This window comes from Elgaria multicarinata, chromosome 20, assembly GCF_023053635.1.
Source record: "Elgaria multicarinata webbii isolate HBS135686 ecotype San Diego chromosome 20, rElgMul1.1.pri, whole genome shotgun sequence".
NCBI lineage: Eukaryota > Metazoa > Chordata > Lepidosauria > Squamata > Anguidae > Elgaria > Elgaria multicarinata.
The window spans coordinates 15,449,898-15,461,409 of record NC_086190.1 but is presented as its reverse complement, the minus strand read 5'-3'; positions in this window follow the sequence as shown (position 1 = coordinate 15,461,409).

Genomic DNA, 11,512 nt, shown 5'->3' with positions numbered 1-11,512 from the left:
GGTTGGACTCGATGGTCTTGTAGGCCCCTTCCAACTCTACTATTCTATGATTCTATGAAAAGACTGAACTGTCTGGGCACCATGATTTAAGACCCGCAAATGGGATGAAGCAGACACATTTGCGCTCTGCCCCCGTGCTCTGGAGTGGAATCCTGGCGCATGACCCGGTAGACATTGCTGAAATTTCTCCCTCAGCTAATTTCAAGGACTATTTACCCAACCTGGATATACAAGGATTATGAAATGCATTGTGGAGTATGTTTGATCAGCTCTGCTGTTGCACAGTCCGCTGCAGCTGTCAAAATCGATGACCCCTCTGCAGAGAGGGGAAGACGGAGGGTTGGAATAACACCATTGGGTCTCGCATGCACCGCGTGGGATAATAAAACCCAAAGGTGGCGGGAAGCTGATTCGAATTAGCCGTTGCAAACTGGGAGTTCCCAAGCGGCAGCAGGTCGGCGCAAAGTTTTCCAGGCGACCTGATTGCCAGAAGCAGTGGGTAGGGGGGAAGACAGGCCAGAATTTGGAAACAAGAAGGCTAAAGCGAGGATGCCTGGTGTGGAGGCTGTGGAGAGAGAGACACGTTTCTCCCTTTCCCATAATACTAGAACCCAGTGGGGTCATTATCCCATGAAGCTGTTTGGTGGCAGATTCAGGATGGATAAATAGAAGGTCTTCTTCACACAGCACAGAATTAAGCTATGGAACTCACCACCACTAGATGTGGGGAGGGCTACCCATTTGGATGCCTTTAAAGGGGGGTTGGATAAATTCCTGGAGGAGAAGGCTATCCGTGGCTACGAGCCCTGATGCCCGTGTGCTTACGTCCAGTATCAGAGGCAGTAAACCCAGGACTGGCGCTACCATTAGGGCAACTAGGCAGCCGCCTAGGGCGCAGACCTCAGAGGGGCGCAGTACTGATCTTTAAGGGTCACAGTTTTAAACAAATTAGCTGTTTTAAGGAAAAACACAATAAGTCCAAGTTTTGTGCTTTTTATTTTTTTCTACAAAACACCTGTTCTTAAAAATCAAAGTTGGCAATTTTGGGGTGTGTGTTTGCAAGTAGCTCACCTTGCCTAGGGCACAAAATAGTCTGGCACCGGCCCTGAGTAAACCTACATACACCAGTGGCTGGGGAACTTGGGTGGGAGGGTGTTATTGCACCGTGTCCTGTTTGTGGGTTCCTGGTCGACAACTGTTTGGCTACTGTGTGAACAGAGTGCTGGATGACATAGCCCCTGGAAACAAAGCCCTATGAAGAGAGACTGAAAGAACTGGGCACGTTTAGCCTGGAGAAGAGAAGATTGAGGGGAGACATGAGAGCACTCCTCAAATATTTGAAAGGTTGTCACACAGAGGAGGGCCAGGATCTCTTCTTGATCCTCCCAGAGTGCAAGAAACGGAATAACGGGCTCAAGTTAAAGGAAGCCAGATTCCGGCTGGACATCAGGAAAAACTTCCTGACTGTTAGAGCAGTGCGACAATGGAACCAGTTACCATGGACAATGGAACCAGTTACCATGGAGGTGGTGGGCTCTCCCACACTAGAGGCCTTCAAGAGGCAGCTGGACAAGCATCTGTCGGGGATGCTTTAGGGTGGATTCCTGCATTGAGCAGGGTGTTGGACTCGATGGCCTTGTAGGCCCCTTCCAACTCTACTATTCTATGATTCTATGATCCCACAGGGCTCTTATTATGTTCTTATGACCTGAGGTTTGGACTGAGATTCTCCACCCCTGAGCTAAAACGACAAAGACTCAAGTGGCACCCTGTAGCCTGACAATTTTATCACGGCTTACGCTTTCATGGGCCAGAGTCCCCAAGTTTCAGTCCATCGCTGAAATATGAGATATTCGTGTAGGGGCAGTCGTTTGGGTGACACAGAATTCTTCAGGCAGAACCTTATCCCTGCTTTTAAAGGGCACAGGAGCCAGGGAAGGCCCCACATGCATTTTTAGACAGAAAAAAAAGGTCCTACAGCTCCCAGAATTCCCCAGCCAACGTGACTGGGGAATGCTGGATATTGTAGGACTTTCCCCCCTATTTAAACATGCACAGGATTGCACCCTTGGTTCCAGTTGTGCTAAAATGCTGATTTTATGGGTTTTCAGCTCCCCAGCCGTGACACCTGACTCCCTGTTGCACAACACCCAGCGGAAAACAAAGCAAAGCACTTTTAATTAATTCTGCATTTGTAAAAGATCAACACAAAAACAAAACAGCCCTGTCCATCCCCTGCCTTTTAGCAACTATACACTGACTGCAGCAGTGTGTGTGTATATATATATATGTATATATTTCTTTTTCTTTCTAGAAACAGCCGGGTTTGGCCTGTGCTGTATAAACACTCCCACACTCGTCTCCCTACCCCGGCTTTGTATATTGAGGAGTTGTGACATCCAGTGGTCAAACACAATGCAGTATTCGTTGGGTAGAGAGTTCCTCACCCATGCCCACAATAACAGAGCCCTTATGGAGCGTTTTCCGTCTTCCAAAACGCTAGCCGGACATTTTGTTGTTGGCAACAGCCTGGTCGGGGTCATAGAATCATAGAATAGTAGAGTTGGAAGGGGCCTCTAAGGCCATCGAGTCCAACCCCCTGCTCAATGCAGGAATCCACCCTAAAGCATCCCTAAACCATCCAGCTGCCTCTTGAAGGCCTCTAGCGTGGGAGAGCCCACAACCTCCCTAGGTAACTGGTTCCATTGTCATACTGCTCTAACAGTCAAGAAGCTTTTCCTGAATCATAGAATAGTAGAGTTGGAACGGGCCTCTAAGGCCATCAAGTCCAACCCCCTGCTCAATGCAGGAATCCTCCATAAAGCATTCCTAGCAGAGGGCTGACCAGTTGCCTCTTGAAGGCCTCAAGTATGGGAGAGTCCACGACCTCCCCAAGTCATTGGTTCCATTGTTGTACTGCTCTAACAGCCAAGAAGCTTTTCCTGTATCACAGAATAGTAGAGTTGAAGGGGCCTAAATGGCCATTGAGTCCAACCCCCTGCTCAGTGCAGGAATCCACCTTAAAGCATCCCTGACAGATGGCTGTCCAGCTGCCTCTTGAATGCCTCTAGTGTGGGAGAGCCCACAACCTCCCTAGGTAACTGTTTCCATTGTCGTACCGCTCTAACAATCAGTAAGTTTTTTCTGATGTCCAGCCGGCTATAATTATGGTATATATATTATTTTCTTCCCACTCATGAAGACCAGTCAGGCTAAAAAGCGTTTGAGTTTTGGATATCATATATTAGAATAGCCTTTTTTGGAAAGTAGTTTTGTTACTATGCATGCATGGAAATAGTTGGACTGCTAATTCATGTTCTTTAAAAAATCTTTTAAAATCTTACATGCTGTATTAGTTGTTGTATTAAAATTGGTAATGTTGTTGTTATATATACTTAAAAATGACCTGATGCATATTTTGCTTCACAGTTTTGGGCGTGGTTAAGGACAGAGCTGTTATTGGAGATAGTTGTTTTCTATTTTGCATGTTGGCGTCGCACACCACACGGCAATCCGTGGCGTGCACAGGCAGGTGTGTTGCCACTAGTATGCTAACGTCAGCCACAAATGGGCCAGGCCTTTCTGCTTTTTGTAAAAACCAGGCCCCAAGTAGCAATCCCAAAGAGGCAACCCTCTGAGCGAAAGCCATCATTTGAGGACACAAGATTAGCCAGATCAGACTTTTTTCTTTTTAAATGCAAATATAACAGTAACAAAACAAAAACAAAAGAAGAAGAGGGGAGCTATGAAAGAAAGAAACACAAAAGAGGAAGAGCATAACATAGAATCAGCGTAGAGTCGGAAAGGGCCTACAAGGCCATCAAGTCCAACCCCCTGCTCAATGCAGGAATCCACCTTAGAGCATCCTTGACAGAGCGCTGTCCAGCTGCATCTTGAAGGCCTCAAAATAGGAAAGCCCATAACCTCACTAGGTCATTGGTTCCCTCCATTGCCATACCACTCCAACAGTCAGGATGTTTTTCCTGCTGTCCAGCCGGAATCCGGCTTCTTGTAACTTGAGCCTATTATTCTGTGTTCTGCCCTCTGGGATGATCAAGAAAAGATCCTGTCCCTCCTCTGTGTGACAACCTTTCAACTACTTGTAGAGTGCTATCAGTCTTCTCTTCTCCAGGCTAAACATGTCCAGTACATATCTATACACAATAATCGTTTGCATCATCCTTAATGAAAAGGCGAAAGGGAAAGAGGAGGGGAAAAATGATCTGACACATCTGTTCCAGATATCTAAATAAGCGTCTATATGAAATTGACAGCTGAAGGAGTTACGTTCAAAGGTAGCAAGAGCATTAAGATCTTTAGAACGTTAGGTGGTGAGTGTTTACCCTTCCAAGCTTGAAGTATAAGTCTCTTTGCAATTGTTAGGACTGTCAGTATCTGCTTTTGCTGAGAGCAGTAAAGCAGCAGTTTCTGCAGCCGAAACTCTCCCCACGGCCTGAGTTCGATCCCAGCGGAAGCTGGTTTCAGGCAGCCGGCTCAGGTCGACTCAGCCTTCCATCCTCCCGAGGTTGGTAAAATGAGTCCCCAGTTAGCTGGGGGAAAGGTAATCATGGCCAGGGAAGGCAACGGCAAACCACCCCGCTATAAGGCCTGCCAAGAAAACGTCAGCGAAAGCTGGCGTCCCTCCAAGAGTCAGTAATGACTCAGTACTTGCACAAGAGGTTCCTTTCCTTTCCTATAAAATAGGCATTCAATATAAAGTTGATGCAGGGTTGAGTGGTTAGAGTATTGGACTGGGAATCACTGAATCTTAGCCTAACCTACCTCAGAGGGTTGTTGTGAGGATAAAATGGAGAGAAGGAGGAGGATCATGTATGGCACCTTGGGCTCCTTGAAGGAAAGTTGGGATGTAAACGTCACAAATAAATAAAAATGAATAAATAGTGACTGAGACGGGTCAGGGAGTCACGAGTTCAGATGCTGCCGTGAACTCACCAGGTGGCCTTAGGCAAACCAGTCTCGGTCAGCTTCAGCCTCACCTGCAATATGGTGGCAATGATACTAGCCACCTACCTGTCAGGGTTGTTGTAAAGATTAAAATGGATTACGTATGTGAAAAGCTTTGAATGTTCTAAAAGCACCTTTGAACCTGTTTCAGCCTGAGGGCCGGATTTGATTTCAGAGAAGCTCTCAGGGGACCACATTCCAGTGATGGGTGGGGCAAAAGTTCCCTTTTCAACACAACAGTTAAAACTGCAGGAGCCCTGCCTTGGCACCAGATGTAAAAGAGGGCAGGGCTCCTGCAGCTCTAACTGTTGTGAATTTCACCAGGTGCTGCATGCATACAAATGACTCCTTCTGAAATTCCCTTTTCTCTACAACTGTTAAAGATACAGGAGCCCTGTCCTCCTTTCCATAGGGTCACCCTATCTACACCCCATATTTAAAGACAAAATAGTATAACCAACACTGTAGGTTGCAGTCCTTCGTTTACCTTCAGGTAACGCTGGATTTGGAATGTAATCTTGAGACTGTCTTCATTGGTACGTCATGTATATTTCCCCGGGAATCTATGAAAGGTGGGGTTCTGCAAAAGGGGAACACAGAAATTTGTGAAATTCGGCTCACCATAGAAAGATTTTTTGTGTTTATGTCATTCCCTTTACATGCAGTTTAGCTTAAGCTTACCGGGTTGTGCGGTGATGTGGATGCTAGGGGACGTGAAACCGGTCCTGGCCGCAGAGATCCGGGTACGTTTTCCGCCCCATTCTGTCGTCTGTTCAGCGCGGAAATTCTCTGTGCTGCATGTAAATCTGTTTGTGACATCATAAGAGGCAGTGAGGCCTTATTCCGGATCTTCTTTTCTGCTTCCCCATCTAGGGCAGACTTCTTACCCTTACCTACAAAACTCTCATTAACTTTGCCAAGCCCTTTTCGTCTTATTCCCTTGACCTCACCCAGTTTTCCCAGACCACTGGTCATTTGGCTTTCTAGCGTGTTTTCCACCTCATCCTAAAAGCCTGAAATCCTAGTGTTTAGCTACTGACAGTAAGAACTTTCATCTAAAATATGCTGGTGTTTTGTCTTTGTGTGTGAATATGAATAATACTACCCCTAACCTAACCCTTTAAGCATAGAGAACTTCTTCTCTGTTGAGCGTTGCATACTCAGGGTCGGCCCTACCATTAGGCAAGGGTGAAGCAGTCACCTCAGGCGGTAGAGGTTGGGAGGTGGCAGCAAGGTATTGGAGCTGTGTACCTCACAGCCTGCCCTATGCTCCCTAAGCTAGCCTGCTGCTTTCAGGTCCAGTGAAGGATGCTGTTCCATTCCGAGCATTGAAAAAACTGGGAATTTTGTACATGAAATGGGAGAGGGCGCCATCTTTTTCTTTGCCTCAGGCATCAAAATGTCTCGCCCCTGTCCTGAAGACTTCTGGTAGAGAGACAGATTGTTCTTTCCAGAGGTGTGAAACGATCACTACTTGCAGAGGGCTTTTGAAATGAGTCCGAGGGCCAGTGTGGTGTAGTGGTTAGAGTGTTGGACTGGGAGTTGGGAGATCAGGATTCTAGTCCCTACTCGGCCATGGAAGTTCACCGGGTGACTTTGGACTGGTCACGGACCTACCTCACAGGGCTGTTGTTGTGAGGATAAAATGGAGAGAAGGAGGAGGAGGATTATGTATGCCACCTTGGGTTCCTTGGAGGAAAAAAAGGCAGGATATAAATGTCATAAATAAATAAAAATAAATAAACAATGCCTCAGGTTACCTGGTGAAATTCCACTTCATCACAACAGTTAAAGCTGCAGGACCAGATACAAAAGCTGCCCTCTTTTGTATCTGGTCACCCTAGTGTAGCTTCTGAAGCTTTAACTGTTGTGATGAAGAGGGAATTTCACCAGGTGCTGCACGCATACAAATGGCACCTGCTGAAATTCCCTTTTCTATGCGACTGTTAAAGATACAGGAGCCCTGTCCTCCTTTCCATAGGGTCACCCTACTCTGCATTGCACACAGAAGGCCCCAGATTTGATACTAGGCATCTCTAGGTAGAGCTGGAAAAATTCCTGCTAGAAACCAGTCAGTGTTTGCAATACTGGGCTAGGTGGACCAAGTGTCTAAATGTAAGGCAGCTTCCTATGTTTCTATATTCCTTATATTTATTACAAGATGACCCAACCTGTTTTCTCCTTTATTTTAGGACAACTTCTCCACACCCTTCCCAATTTCCCCCTTATCCCAATTCCAACCTATGGCCATGATTACATGTGCGTCTTGAACTGATGCATGCTTACTCAAAAGTCTCCATCCCATGTGACTCAGGGTGTTTCCAGACAGAGATCTCCTAGTGTTGCCAAACCAAAGACATGGTACAGTTCTAGGGTGACCATATGGAAAGGAGGACAGGGCTCCTGTTTCTTTAACAGTTGTATAGAAAAGGGGATTTCAGCAGCTGTCATTTGTATGCATGTAGCACCTGGCGAAATTCCCTCTTCTTCAAAACAGTTAAAACTGCAAGAGCCCTGCCCTGGTTAGTATCTGGTTAAGAGGTCAGGGTTCCTGCAGCTTTAACTGTTGTGATGAAGAGGGAATTTCACCAGGTGCTGCATGCATACAAAGGCACCTGCTGAAATGATGCACGTTTGTATGATTTATGTGATTTACAATGGTAGACATGTGAGTGTATGAACATGTATTTTTTTTTTAGAGTACCCTGGGTGAAATGCCTCGGAGCTCTTTTATATTCAAGATCTGCCCCTTTTCCCTTGGCTTTTTTGGGCAATTCCTGTGTTGGCTTTGCATCCCCAGTAAGACACACCTTTCTAGTGAGATATTTGGAGCTCAACGCTCAAAGAACAGCCTCCTGCTGTTGAAACAGAATGCCAACATTCACATTAACTTTCTGTTCCCATCTCGGGACCATCATGAGAAAGAATTCTGTTTTTAAATGGGCATGCGAAGTGCCCGATTCAGTCGGCAATGGATCCAGATTCCCACGGAAAACTGTGCTGCTTCGTTATCCCAGAGATGGGAAGCGATAATAAGAATAATAAGAATTTAATCAAATATACACACAGCAGAGATTCAGGCATGAATGAGTAGAGACATTTTTCAGAGCAGCCTTCTTTCACCAACTTCCCACCCCTGCCAAATTGTACTATACTACACTATTAAAAAAAATATGCTGATGGTAGGGAAAATAAGACCAACACCTGAATTATGCCAGGATTTTCAACGCAGACGTCTGCCCAATAGTGCCTCCGGCCACAGAAGTACCGTAACTCTGAAATGATTCATCTGTCATGGACATGCGAGTCACTACAGTGGATACCTTCAACATAATGATTCAGACTATGTGAGTATAGGAGAAACTGCCATCACAGACCCAGCGTCGTTTTGTCCATTACACCACCAGCCATGAAAAAAATGCACTCCACTGCTCACAAGAAACATACACTGTGTGTGTGTGTGTGTGTTTGTTTATTTACTGTACTTCTAAACCACCCCACAAATGAAGTTCTCTGTGAAGCGTACAATACCTTAAACAACATAACACACAAATGTTCAAACAAAGAATTGAAAGCTGCAAAAAACAAAATCAATCAGTAAAATAAATAAATAAAACCATCCCAGCACATAAAAACAAATGAGAACCATCAGAAGAATAAAGCACTAAAAGCAGTTTTTTTAAATGCCTGGGAGATTATTATTATAACGGGCTCAAGTTACAGGAAGCTAGATTCCAGCTGGACATCAGGAAAAACTTCCTGACTGTTAGAGCAGTTTGACAATGGAATCAGTTACTTAGGGAGGTTGTGGGCTCTCCCACACTAGAGGCCTTCAAGAGGCAGCTGGACAGCCCTCTGTCAGGGATGCTTTAGGGTGGATTCCTGCATTGAGCAGGGGGTTGGACTTGATGGCCTTATAGGCCCCTTCGAACTCTACTATTCTATGATATTATTATTATTATTATTATTATTATTATTATTATTATTATTATTAGAATACTGCTGGATCAGACCATTTAGTCCAGCGCTCTGTTCACATAGAGGCCAACCAGCTTTTGACAAGTGACCCACAAGCAAGACATGGTGCTACAACACCTTCCTAACCATGTTCCCCAACAACTAGTGTATACAGGCTTACTGCCTCTGCTTCTGGAGGTAACACATAGCCATCAGGGCTGGTAGCCATTGATAGCCTTCTCCTCCAGGAATTGATCCAACCCCCTTTTAAAGCCATCCAAATTGGTGGCCATCACTACATCTTGTGGTGGTGAATTCCATAGTTCAACTCTGCCCTGTGTGAAGAAGTCCTTCCTTTTTTTTTGTCCTGAATCTCCCACCAATCAACTTCATCAGATGACCCCCAGGGTTCTAGTATGTCCCCCTGTCCACATTCTCCACACCATGCATAATTTCGTACACCTCTATCAGGTCTCCCACAATTCCCAGCCATTGGCCATGCTGACTCCAGCTGATGGGAATTCAAGTCCACAACATCTGGAGGGCCCCAGGTTGGGGAAGGCAGGAGCAGAAAGAGATTTGCTTCTGAAAGCCATTTCTAGGGCAACTTGAGCTGGAGGGTGCTATTGCACTGACATCCTGCCTGTGGGCTACCCAGAAGGCCATCTCGATGGCCACTGCGGGAGCCCAGATTCAAGACTAGATAGGTCTTTGGTCTGATCCAGCAAGGCTCTTATGTTTTATAGCTATTGTAAAGATGATTGAGATAATGTCTGTGATGTGCTCTTTACAATCTGACTTCGAAGTAACCCTCACCGAATTCAATGGGAGTAAATGCCAGGGAAAGTTCATACAGCATTTTAGCCCTGGGCCAAAAAGTAACATTACTTATAAAGGAGTGCCTAATATCAGCTATGCCTTTTGTTTTTACTTTAGGGTAAGCAAAGGGCCTCAATCCTGTTCTTAAATAGCTGCTTTCCCCTCCCATTAGCCCTAGCCAGCATAGCCAATGGTGAGGGAACATCTGAGTTGGAGAGCAAAACATCTGGAGGGCCATAAATTGCTCACCCCTGTTAATAGTTGAATCAAAAGCCGTTTTCATTGTTAATGGACATACGGTGTGTCATAATTATTTCAAAGTTGCCTCTAAGCACAAACAGAGGTGTGTGCTGTTGTGTTTTACAGAATAAATGTTGCACAAGTAACTCTTCATGTGCTCAGAGGCAAACAAGCCAACCCTACAAAAACAATTGAAACGAAATATGGTCACCTTTTGTATTCCAGTACGTTAGATTGTGTCTCTTGCATGAGCACATGAAGAATTTCTGAAAAAGTAATTTAGTTGAAACCTGATGTTTTCAAAGGCCCACAAGGTGACAGGCTTGGTTCTCTGCCCACTCTTTCCTGTGTTTTATTCCCACAACAACCCTGTAAGGTCGGTTAGCCTTAAAGATGGCCTAAGATGGTTTGAATATATGCTGAAATGTATTCAATACATGTTGAACGCACACAGAGTTTTGAAATGAAAAAAGGTCCCTTGCTTTAGACCCGACAATGTTCAGATGTAGTTATATGTAGTTATGTTCTTGTCCTCCATATAATGGTTTAGAAGTCATTATTCCGACTCTGGACAAAGTGTTTGTTTGATTGAACTGTTGAAAATTGATATAAAAAATGGAAGTCATTATTTTGACTCTCGATACTATTGTTGTCTGATTTAATTGTTAAAATTGATACACCCGGTGTGTGCCAGTTGGCATTCCTTATTTATTTATTTAGAATATTTATATACCGCTCCCCATTGAAAAATTTCAGAGCGGTGTACAAGTAGGGTGACCATATGAAAAGGAGGACAGGGCTCCTGTATCTTTAACAGTTGTATTGAAAAGGGAATTTCTGCAGGTGTCATTTGTATATATGGAGAACCTGGTGAAATTTCCTCTTCATCACACTAGTTAAAGCTGCAGGTGGCCCTGCCCTCTTTTAAATCTGATCACTCTAGTATAGCTCCTGCAGCTTTAAATGTTGTGATGAAGAGGGAGTTTCACCAAGTTCTCGATATATACAAATGACACCTGGGCAGGATCTACACTACTGCTTTAAAGCGCTTTATAACAGGTTTGACAACTGTTGGGGCCCAGGACACACTGCATATACAGTTTTCAAAACGTTTTCAAAGTGCTTTAAAGCGCTTTAAAAGCAGTAGTGTAGATTCCCTCCTGCAGAAATTCCCTTTTCTATGAAACTGTTAAAGATACAGGAGCCTGGTCCTCCTTTTCATAGGGTCACCCTAGTACAAGGTAAAATGAAAATAAAAACAGAATAAAAACAGTTAAAACAAAATTTAAAAGAAGCAATAACAGTAATCCAAGGCTGCATGTAACTTAAATTTAACACTTAATTTTAACTTAAATTTAAATTATACTGTTTTAACTCTGTATTTTAACCTTATATCAATTTTGCTGCGTGGTTTTATCCTGGTTGTGCTTTTTATATTGTATTTTGTATTTGTGTTTTTAACTTGTTGGTTGTTTTATGATGGTTTTAATTTGTGTGAACTGCCCAGAGAGCTTCTGCTATTGGGCGGTAT